Consider the following 12642-nt stretch of genomic DNA (forward strand, 5'->3'; position numbering starts at 1 on the left):
GTAACAACTACAACAACTACAACAACTACAGTAGCAGCAGCAGCAAAAGAAAATTTAACAAGCAACGCATGAAAAAAACGAACCAACTCACTGAACAAACTAAGTGAGTGGGCGGGCGGCATGGCCGTGATAGCTATATGGATGGTTGGATGGCTGGATGGGTGGATAGGTGGATGGGTGGATAGGTGGATGGGTGGTCGGAATGAAACTTTTTGCAACTGTACGAAATGTACAAAATGCTGAACACATGCCAATTACCAAGCGAAAAGTGCCGAGGTGCCAAAATGAGGCTGACTGGGCCCGAAGACTCGAGGCCCTCCGGAATCTGTGAGCTCTGAGCTGTAAGCCCGTGGCCGTAGCTGCCTCACCAAATACGCTCGCTGTCAGCGGCATAAAAGGTGAAGAAGGTCGCCACGCACCTCGACGCCCAACGCTCAACACTCGCTACTCAATGCCCGTCCACCCCCCTTCCCCTTCCTTCGACCCAACCGACAGCGCCTTTTACGGCGCCCGGAAGGTCGTGTCAGATTTTGAAATGCGCGAATACCAATGACATTTACATTTACATACAAATGTACAGTTGGTGCGTGCTTTTACATATATACAGCAATTGGAAGCATAAAGAGGGCGGACAGACGGACGGTGGGACGGAGCTGGTGGCTGAGCCGGAGCCGGGGGAGCTGCGCGCACTCATGTGAGCAGCACGGATTTGTCTGCAAATGTTGCTGTTGCTGTTGTTGTTATTGTTGTAGCTCTTGTTATTGTTGCTGCAGTTGTGCGTTCGCACATTTTATTATTTTTTATGACTACCAGTATAATCTTTTGACAAAGGTGCAAAAAAAAGAAAAAAATGAGCGAACGACATCGTTTTGCCAACAAGAGGAGGAGAAAAGGTGAAGAGGTGAAGTAAAAAAAAAGCGCTTTACACGTTTCACTTTTGCGAATGGCGGCATCCGTGGCGACGAAAACGGCGGCGACAACGACAACGGAAGGAAGAAATCAAGAGACCAAAATCCAAAACCCAAACAAGCCAACAAGCCAGTCCACCACTTTGATACACTTTGCAAAAAAGGGGGCATGCAACTCCTAAAATTATGTTCTAAGATGCAACTTAATTGCTTCATTGCTTTGTTTAAGCCCTTTTTGCTAATACTATTTAACTGAGTACTAAACAATAATGCTAAATTAAAAGCACAAGTCTTTGAAGACTTCAGCATCTCCTTTCGACTGCTATCCATTAATTCATGTTGCTTCTACCATAATGGAATTTACTCCATCGCGCGAGAACGAAAGCCAAATCATTTATTCCATGTCTTGGTAAATAAAAATCCCACTTACCATGCTACTTTTCAGTTCAATTATTTACGCATATTAATGTAACATTAAAATTAATATGGAAAATAATAAAATATCTTAATTATTATTTACTGTCAGACGCCTAAAGACTACTCGTAAGTCAAACAATTCCCTATACATGTATTGATAATGTAATGTTAATAAAAATATATACAATTGTAATTAATAAATAATAAGTAAAAATTGAATGTAATTTTGCAAAAGTGTGCTCTTCTATATTTACGTTATATCTGCAGGTCAATTCATAATAATTATAAATAAATAAATAAATAAAACAATTATAATTTAGTGGGAAACTATTTTGTGCAAAGTTAGAATAGTTTCAGTACAATTTTGAGCTTACAATCAAATTTAAAGAAAGCTATAATTATAACTGTTTCAATGTTTGTTATTTAAGTATTTTAATTTAAGTTTTTAATCTAAACATACTTCATTCTTTTCGAGCTATTTTTTCGTCCACATTGATTTTTTGTTAGGTCTAATCTACTCTTTGACTCTAGGACTACTCTTTGCTGTGAATCGGGGAATGGCTGGCCGTCCGGCAAATAAAATATATATTTGATATTTTTGTTATTCATATAGGCTTTTTCATTTCTTAGTTTTATTATTTGTTTTATTGAAAGAGTATGCAAAGTTCGGTCTTATTTTTACTCATATTTTTTTTAGTTTCGTTTTTTTTTTGCGAGGCTTAGGTTCTTGTAACTTGATTTGCATTGCATGTATGCGAGTGTGATTTGGGTGTGAAAGAGTGTGTGATATGCAAATGCAAATGTGTGCGTATGTATGTTGATGTTGTTGTTGTAGTTGTTTCTATTGTTACTGGCATTTTCGGTTCACTCAACGCCCGCGTCAATTGTTAAAATGCTGTCATTGATGTTGCGCCCAAGTGCGCAAGCAAACATTTTCCTTTAGAAACATTTATACTTTTTTGTATGATTTCATCTCTGGCCCGTTCGCGTATATCTGTATATATCTGTATATACATACGTACAAGTATATTCTTTGGGTTTTTATTTCAGTTTTGACTTAAGTGTGTTTCTTTCTCTCTTTTCTTTTACAATTTTTCCCCATTTTCCTTCTGGGTGTGCCTCCTGCTTTAAATGGTTGTCGTTGTCGTTGCCGTTGCCGTTGCTGGATTGGGTGGATTGGTAGGCTGGTTGGTTATTCATGTCTGGGTTCGTTTGGTTTTGGTTTGTTGTTAAAATTAAAATGAGTTCATGTGCGGCTTGGCTTGTCTGCGTGGTGGTCCCTCTGTTTGCACTTACGAACACGAGTATGTATGCCAGTCAGTCAGTCAGTCAGTAAGGCAGGCGGTCGTCGCCTTCTTATTATACTTTTCATTTATTTGCACACGACTTTTGTGCGACATTTATCATATTTATATAATTTGTAAGCAAAAGCAGCAGACAGCAACGAAAAATAAAAACAAAACAACAAATGTCAGGTAAAGTATGTAAGTTGGACTTCTGTTCATTAACTGAGCCCATCGTGTTTTTTTTAAGTTGACAAAGAACCACACATGAAAACACATATATGTAGTACTTCAGAAAACTTTGCCCTGAGAGGTAAAAACTGCAAAATGACTTGACAACTTTTCCCAAGAGCCATCAAATGTAAATATTTCACGCCATTTGATATGAGATGAAGGTTCATATGTGTTGTCAAAGTAAATATATTTGTGCACAAATAATCATTTATAAACATTCCAATTAGGGTTGCCTCCTCCTAAGTACAATTTTAGTTCCCTAAATTGTTTAATTTAATGGAAACAAGAAGCATATGCACATTGCAAAATAATGTACCTATGTGCATTGTGTAAGTCTGATAGGGGAACTTCTTGTCTCTTCTACTTAACAGACGCCCTAATGATTACTTTTTACTCTTTACTCTCAAGTAAGCTTTGCCTTATCTCACTGAAATCTTTTATTTTCAGCTACCTCCAGCCGAAACACTGATTACCGGACTAGCTTATAAACCTTCCCCACCGGATCGGCAGCCTTTTCTGTGACGAAACGAATAGGTAGAATCTAAAATGGTGCTCTCCGATTGGTCATATTTCATGGTTGCACGATCCTAATTGTAAAATAAACTCGCAAACGTCAGCAATTGATTTGCCTTCTGCTTATTTACAAGTATATGTATCTACATAGTAGATTATGGTTTTTAAGAGTCGCCATTTCTGGTGGTTTTTGGGTTTTACAAGAATATTTTTAATCCGAAATAAAACTGCATTGTCTAAGGCTCTTGAAAGCTAGATCAGCAACCATTGGTATTTTATCTATTTTCAGCAGCTTTTATAGCTATTTATAGCGGTGCTTCTTGCCAGTATATACAACATAAATGTTTCTCTATATATTTTTAGTAGGTTTTATACAGATTTTCTGGCGCATTTTTAACGGATTTTCTACACTTTTTCTAGCTACTTATAATTGTTTTCTAGTCATTTTCTAGCGGATTTTCTAGCTATTCGTAGCGCGTTTTTAGTAATTTCTTAGCTCGATAACCGAAAGCGATAATCATTTTCGTGCTATTAGTCTTAAACTAAATTTACACAATCAAATTATACAACCATTAAGTGTCATTTCTATCGCGTGTCGCACTGTCACAAAATTTTTTATTATTTTTATGTAGTTTTATTTGTTTTTGAGTTTTTAGTATTATTACTTGACCTCTATTTCTTTTAGTTTAGATTTATTTAGTCTCTGTTCTCTAATTCTTTTACTTTTTTTTATTTATTTGTTAATGTAATACATAAATATAAAGAGGTATCAAAACAAGAATCAAGATGTATTAAGATCAGATTTGAAACACTAATGAATTAGATCGTTTACTTATGTTCAAAAAACATAAACATTTGATGACTTTTTTTAACAAATCTACCACAGTAGGAGCTCAACAAATCGAATCGCAAAGGAAGCAAGCTAGTAAGTTCCTAATTTTTAGAGCAGCTCACCTGCTCTTGTGTTACATTTTCGAATTGCTTGTCCTCAGCTTATTTCAAAGCGCTGGCAAAGCAACTTGATTAAATGACAAATCTCAGTTCCACATTTAGCCAAAAATACTTCAATGCTATTGACACTCTTACGCACAAATAATGTTTTCTCATTAAATCTACGCTTTGAAATGGTTTTCAAAGCCGCTTGCCACCAGTCCGAACATTTCAGACAGTCATATGGCAGTGTCCATAAACCGAACTTGGAGTATACGCCAGAGCCACAGTGCTTTGCCAACTTTTATTAAAAGCCAAGCAATATGCTTAAATTTCAAAAGCCCACCCACTTGGCCGCACAACTGATGACAGAAACGACCCCTTACGACCCCCCGTCTGAGTCGATTTCATGTATAACCTCAACGTTGAAGTGTTACATACGAGGTTGGTGCTCGTCGTTTGGCTGCCAAGCAACATTATCGAAAAGTGAATTCAAGGCAGCGGCTTTGGCTTTGGCGTTGGTGTTGGCTAAGGCTTTTGGCAGCAAAGCGGCCAACAGAGACGTATCCTGTGAAGCGACCCCAACGGGGTCAACCACTGGCTAAGGCCACCTCCTAGTAGTTGACAAGTTGGGCGCAAGCCTTTTAGCATTTCATAAGACCCAGGCACCAGCGCACTTCCAATTTGGCAGTAGTTGCAGTGTGAAATCGAGAAAAGCATGAGCTGAGCTGAAGGACTCAAAAAAATTATCTAACCATTTGCCGTTATCGTCTGAGAGGACGAAAAAGATGAGCAAGGCTATATTGAGGAGCCAAAGGAGGGGGAGAAAGATTATGAAGAACAAACCCAAAAATATGTGTAAGAGTTGCAAAACTTTCCTCGGTCAACGGAAAAATAAGAAAACTGTTATTTTTGTGTCAAATACTTGGCCAGCAGTTGCAGCAGTTTTTTTCCCAACTTTCGCTGACAGCAGCTCATTCCTATCTTCCCCCCCTTCCCCCCCAATTTATTTGCCCCATCCAGCCATTATCCTGTCACGCTTTAATGCACTCGCTGCAAATTAATATTGCACTTTTCTTCCGTCGCGTGTTGCTGCTCTGTTCTGCTCTGCCCGCTTTGCTCTTTGCCATGCCGTTCGCATTTGAGAAAGGAAAAACGAAAAAGTTGAATGTAAGACGAAAAAGCGAAAAATAGTTGCTGAAGATGGAAAAGTTTTTGCCAAGCACGTTGCTTGTAATACAAAAATTAGTTTCTTCGCTTATTGAAATGTCAATGGAATGTCAAGCGTGGCAGTTAAGGGGCGGACCTGGGTCTGGGCTGAAGAGGGTACATTGTAATTTTCCCATCTATGTAAGTTTCCACAGCATTCGCTTTCCCCCACACATACATACATACATACTCGTACGCACACACCTCTCGCTCTTTGTTGCGTCAATTCGCTAGAATGATTTACCGTTGCTCGTTCCGAGCTTGTTCTCTCATTTTCCGTTTTTTGCGCCAAAAAGTACGCTTTGTTTTTTGTACGGACCCCAGCTGTTTGGCTGTGCGCTCCTCAATTTGCTTTAATGATATCAAAGCGCGCGTTAGCCTTTTCAAAAGGTGCGAAAATGGAAATTAAACAAATTAAAAAGGGAACACACACACACAGTTGGCAGTGAAACTAAATGGCGGGGCGAGGTGAGGCGAAACGGGAAAGGCGACCAAGTTGGATGAACATGTGCAGCAAATTGGCAGAAAATGAAGTATCATCTATGATAAAATAAATTGCTAAAGGTCTTATAGCTTGTCGTTGCTAATGAGGGGGAGGACTTGGGCCAAACGCCCGTTGACATTCAAGTTACTTGGCTTAGCGACTGCGGCTGCAGCTGTTGCCTAACAGCTGGTGCTCCTTACCCTTACCCTTACCCTCACCCTTCCCCTTCTCCAAAACACACCACGTTGTCTAACTTGGGACGCCACATTAAGTGGCTTAATGACATTGTAAGTGTGTGTGCGTGTGTGTATGTGCGTATGTCACTCTTATCTTTTAAAGCTGGCGCTCTTTGTCTTCAAGCAGCTACGCTTTCTGACCCCACAAGTCATGGGGCCCGTTTAAATTGTCGCACAAACTTAATGCATAAAACATAACCACAAGCCGCCTCAGTCCTCGTCCTTTTGCTCCTTCATCTCCTATTCTTATTCAGCTGCTGTGCAAATTAATGTATGCCTCGCATTTAAAAACATTTTTCGGTAATTAATCAATTTGATTGATCATTTGGCAGTGCACGCGCTATGCCCGTGGGGCAGACAAAAAGCCACGCGAAAAATGCGAAGAAAAAATAAATTAAGTAAATGCGGAAAAATGTAAAACAAATTGGTTCTTTGTCAATGTAAACATTTTAAACACTTAAATTATGCATGTTCATTTGCCCAATGCGCCGCAGGGCCGCCATCATCATGAAATATGCATAAAGCTGATATCGATATCGAATGCCAGCATGGAAAATCTATTACAGAGAGCACATCCCTGCTCATCTTCTGGCCATAATATGCGGTCAACTTTTAGCCCATGTCATGAAACTGCCAAGCTTCTCTACTCTGATCCAACACCATGAAGTTTTACGCAACGAACTTAACGTGTGCTGACACGGTTGACAGGCCGATAGAATAGTGCATGGCATATGCTGGATGTGTGTCTGAATTTCTTGGAATTCTATTTCAATATACGAGCAACAATGCGAGCGATAAAGAGATTTTACAACAATACTGAATGCATTGAAAAATTGCTGTCACTCGAGCACATTTTCTGTTGTAAACGTTTTAAAGCGAAGTAATATAAACTGAACTAAACTGCAAAGCAACAAGAAAATAATGTTAATAATTTCTATGCATTATTAAGTTCATTGTTTTATGAGAGATGACCAATTTTATTTTAAATATATTTAAATTCCGATTTCAAATCACATTTCAGTGCAGGCTGTATTTTATAGAGAATTCTTAACATTCTTAATTCTTCTTATAAACAGTCTTGAGCATTCTTTCTAAATTACTTGAAAATATCAGTCGCACCGTTTTACCACTTTATTTTAATGACTGTTTAAAGATTTTGTAATTTGTACACCCCATAAGAACCACAAGGGGTGAAGCAGGCCTAATACTAAAGGAAAAACATTAAATTTCAAATCTTTGATGAAACTTACATTCAATATTTTATTGAATAATATATGTAAGTCTGTTTGTCGAATAATCAAATCTTGATCTAGGCAAGAAATTGATTAACATTCGTGCATTCAGATTAGCACCTTAACAATACATTTTTACAAATATAAAATAGCCCAACCTCGAGCACTTCCGCGCGAGGATTAACATTATCATTCATCAACAGAATGGTAAGCTGTGATTCATCTTATATATAAATATTGTGCTTGAAGCCAATTTTAAGATAAATGAAGTCAGTTAGTGGAAAAAGATTACAATTTCATATTATTCTGCTTGTTCATTTAATACAAAACAATTTTAACTGCAACAATTAATAAAAATTAACTTTTTAAATGAAATAAAAAATTAATTTTTTTAGTTAAATTATTCAAAAGTAAATACTTTTGGTAATAGGAAATAATTCGAAAAAGAAAAGCAATAGATATTAAAAATCTAGCCATTTAATTGATACAGAAAATAGTTTTCTATCATAACTGATGCTTATTTTTCAGCACTAATAACGCATTTACTTTAGGTACTTCCTACTATTTGGAAATGCAATGCCTTTAAGTGAGAGCAATGTTGTACACACATGTGCTTAAAAGCAATCAGCTACAGTATACTCGTATGTTGCTGAGAAGAAACAACGTACCTAACAGCGTCCATATTGAGGGCCATTCGTGGACCAACACCAAGCCGTGTGCAAACTTCCTGTGGACAGCGCAAAGCTTTTAAACCCATTTGAAATGTTCTGGTTACTTAACAGAATATCAAAAAGCTTTCAGAGCTTTCAACGGCATGTTAAGGCTGGCGACTTACATTATTTAAACATAGCTTTGTTTGTTATGCAGCCGAGGCAGGTACAGAAAGCACTGACTACATAGAATCGACTATCTGTAGTCTACAATAAGCAAATGGATACAAAAATAACAGAAACTCATTTAAACCTATCGGTAAGAGGAAAAGAAAAGCGTAGCAATTCACTTAACTGGCGAACTGGCTTAGGGCCTTTACTGCCAACTGCCAACTTGCCTTGATATTTATGCCATTAGTATTAGACCAGTTACATATTGGATACAATCAACGTAATACACTTTATCTATGCCATCGACATCAGCAGCGTCAGCAAAATTGGCTGGCAACCAATAAGTTCGTGCCCATGCGCAGCCATATAAAAAATAGGAGCGCGGAAGGCAGAGGGAGGGGAGAAGAGCTTCTTGGCTTATCAATACACAACATCTACAGGCACACACGCACACACGCACACAGACACACGCACACACACGCAATAGCACACGTGCAAAAACGCAAAACGTGATGCTGATCGCATTTTCCAGCTTGCTGTGTGCGTGTCGTGACATGTTTACCGATTCGGAAAATAAGTAGACGCCAGCTATTGGATTTGACCAACTTATGGGTTGTTATTGTTGCTGTTTTTATGTCTCCCTAATTGAAAACGTTTTCTTGTGGCCTAATAGGCGTCGATTTAATAAAATTGTGCTCACTGTATACTCGTATGCATATGCAAGCATATTACGCATACGCACTGTGTGTTGTCTCTCGCATTTATGTCAAGCACATAAACATTACGCATACGCAATGTATGTCGCCTTGATGCTGTTGTTATTGTTATACATTCACACTTAGAGCTGCCGCTTGATTGCTATTTTTATTATTATTGCTTCCGTCGCTAAAACGGCACGCGCAGACACCAACACAGATACAGACACACACATAAACACACATGTACATAAGTGTATGTACGTACTCATACATTGATACTGCCTGGCAGCTGCTAAAGAGGCACTAAGAATGTTTTAAGGCGGCATTTATTTTTGGTGCTCGCTTGGCTTGACTTGAAAGGAGCTCGTTCCGTCTTATGGGAGATTAACAAAGCGTTTAATCGTTGCTTGACACAGAATGCCATAACACACACACACCATCCATAGGCACATACACACGTACATTTCAGACAGCATGTTTTTCGACTTTGCTTTATTTATGTTATGCGTCTCAGCTCAACATTTATTTATTATTATTCTTTTGACATTTACTTGCTTAACATGTGCCTTCCTTTTTAGTTGTTACTGTGGTTGTTGTTGTTGTAGCTTCTGTTGTTGTAGTTCTTGTTAATTTGATCCGTTTACCGAAACTGCAATAAAGCGAATATTTCCGCACGTTGCATACTTTGGAGCGTTGCACACGCACACACACATGTAGAGCACATGCACAGCCTTATGTACACATACGAGTACAAAGAAACGCAGAGTAATGTTATACACTAATACATCATATAACAACGGCACACGCACGCATAGAGAAAATTGCAGTTACTGCGGAAGCTGCTTGTGTGAATTTTAAAACATTTTTTGTACACAAAAATTTCAACTGCTGGTCTTTTTAGAGATTTTCTTTTTGTATTGTATTAAATTTTTCTTTAGAACTTTTATTTAAGTTATGGGTCGCGCAATTGCTGATGTTGCATGGAAGAGTAAATTGATTTGCGGAACAAAAATTTACGTATATTGCAAAAATTTCAAATGGCACACTCGCACGCACGCACACACATGCACACATACACGTACTCGACTCGTACACACAGCAATTTCTTCTTCTGATTATAAAACGACAGAGCAAAAGTTAGCGCAACACTAGCGCAAAATAGCAGCAATGACAGCGGTAAGCGGAGCACACGTACGAAGTATCCGCGCAAAGCTTTTGCTCGCTGGAAGGCAGCAGCAGTGGGCTTGGAAGCGGCGACAGCGAAAGCTGTGCTAAGCGCACGGAAGAGCACAACAAAAGAGAACTTGTGAGGGGCTGGGGAAAGCACACAGAGTGTTAGTTGGTGAGCGTAAGGGGCCTAGAGCGCATGCGCCAATGCAAAGCGCTGGAAAAGCCTCTGCCTGGAGTTGGATCCGGGTCGCTGCTCTGACAAACTGCGCTGCTACGTTCTCTGCTGCCGCTGCCGATGCCGCTGTTGCTGCTTCTGTTCAGCAACGATTGTGTGTCAGTGTAACAATGGAAGTTTATTGCAATTAACAAGTTGAACGTTGTAAGAGCAAGCCAACGCACTCAATGCAGATTCTGTGAGTGTGTGTGTGTGTGTGCGAGTGTGTGTGAGTGCGTTAGGGACTGAGCAAGTTAGTGTGTGAGCATGTGAGTGCGCTAGTGTGGATGCTGCAGTGAAGCAGCCGCAGCATACAACGCCTCATTAGTGTCAAGGCAAACGGCGTTGATGAAATATATAGAAAGTTGGCATCAAGCCGAGGAGTTTGTCTAAGACAGCAATTGTGCAATGTACGAGTATAGCACAATTTTGGCCACACCCGCCAAGCCTGCAATATACATGGCAACAACAACAAGTACAGTAAAAACAGCGGCAGTTGACAAGCCAAGGTAAAATGCAAACAAAAGCCAGCCAGCTATCAAGCAATTGTAAAACGAGCCACAGAATTTGGCATATCATCATCACATCCGCCATCATCATCATCATCATCATCAACATCAGTTGAGCCTCAAATAATAGGAGTGCCGACGACGACGCAGTCGCTGCCCGAAAAAGTGCCGCTGCTGCAGCTTGGGAGTTGCACTATAACTCATGCAAAAGAGAAAGTTTGGCTCCTGCCTCGTTTGCAACTGTTTGCTTAGGAGTGTATGTATATACTATATAAATACATACATATATACATACATATGTATATATATGAGGGAGTGTGGCAGTTTGTTTTTAATCAACGTAAACTAGGTCAGTTTGGGCAGCCTGCCGTCGAGCAGCAACTAAAAATATCATTTATAGCTGCTACAGCCAAACGCGCCAGTTGACTTTCCTCCCCTCGCCACAATTTTTCTTTATTTCGCTCGTTTTACTACTTTTTTTTGGCATCGTTAGTCAGTTTGCACATACTATACTATATAGCGGTAGGATATATGTGTGTGTATATATTTGTGCGTGTGCGTGTGCGTGTGCGTGTTTGTGTTTCTCTTTTATTTTTGTGGCCGGCGTGTTTCATTTGAAACGTCATCCTACACAATTGGATGCTGAGTCAGTTGTTGTAATTGCTACAGAACTTTGTTTCTTTTCGTTCTTGGCCTAACATTCTTTCTACAGCAGGCTGTTAGCGCTCTATGTTAGCCCCTTCTAGAGTTAACAGCCATGTTATGTGTTAACAGTGAAGGTATATAGTATGTAGGAGTTGTTGACCCAGTTGGGAACTATAAATAGCACACAGCAAAAAGCATAAAGTCACTGCTTCTCCTGCAGGATCAGTGGTTTATGTGGAGGACTGCATTATAAATGCTGAAGGAATGGCATTTTGAAAGGGCCTTTTAGAATTAGAATTACATTTTTTGTTGCTTTTAAGGAAATATTTAAAACTTTGTATTTTTCGTGTTTTTCTTTGATTTAGATCTCTCCTGGGTTGGACAATTATTACATTTTATGTGAAGTTGTAACTTTGTTAACATGCTTCTGCGATGATGATTATAGCGTGGGTCGAACCACAGTACTCACAATGTGTGATTCCCCCTAGCTCATTGATAATGAAATTCTTACAAAGAAATATTGAATACTCCTGGCAAGACCATCTAGCAGTTTGAAAGTATTTCACTCTATTCAATTTTCTTAGCATGTAAATTTAAGGTAAATAGATTAATTATGGTATATTACTACACAAGATCTTTCAATAATATTTAAGATTATTCTTATTTAACTTTAAGTGCAGACAGTGGAAACATTTAAGATTTAAACGAACGGACTTCTATTGAAAGCATTCTTGGATCAAAATTGTCGTTGTTGGAGAAACCTTTTCAAATTTAAGTCATAGGCGTTTTAAAAGAAACTGACTGTAGAAAAGGAAACATTCAAATACTTCGAATTGACTACAGATTACAAATATATTTATAATTTACATAAACAGCCTTTTAATTACCGAGATGAAGAGAAAACATACATAATTTATTTAAAAATGTTGTGGAACGCGAATGTAAAAATCAATCACCCACACGGACCTATTACAAGGAACGTATTATTTATTCAATCACTCGAAAGCGACTGACGCGATCGAATTGCTTAAGTTACAGCGATATCGGGGAAACAGAAACTCTGGCAGTTAAGTTAATGTGCACATGATTATCCTACTACAATGTATACGAAAAATCGAGTCTAACTTCTACCGAAGCAA

At 38.7% G+C, this 12642-nt stretch overlaps 1 protein-coding gene across 5 annotated transcripts in view; it reads right to left on the bottom strand.

The window, feature by feature from the left end:
• LOC115623071 overlaps positions 1-12642 on the bottom strand; it is a 129648-nt gene that overhangs the window by 104208 nt on the left and 12798 nt on the right. The gene's annotated exons all lie outside the window — the stretch shown is intronic.

Source organism: Scaptodrosophila lebanonensis, unplaced genomic scaffold, assembly GCF_003285725.1.
Source record: "Scaptodrosophila lebanonensis strain 11010-0011.00,11010-0021.00 unplaced genomic scaffold, SlebRS2 tig00000043-arrow-pilon, whole genome shotgun sequence".
NCBI lineage: Eukaryota > Metazoa > Arthropoda > Insecta > Diptera > Drosophilidae > Scaptodrosophila > Scaptodrosophila lebanonensis.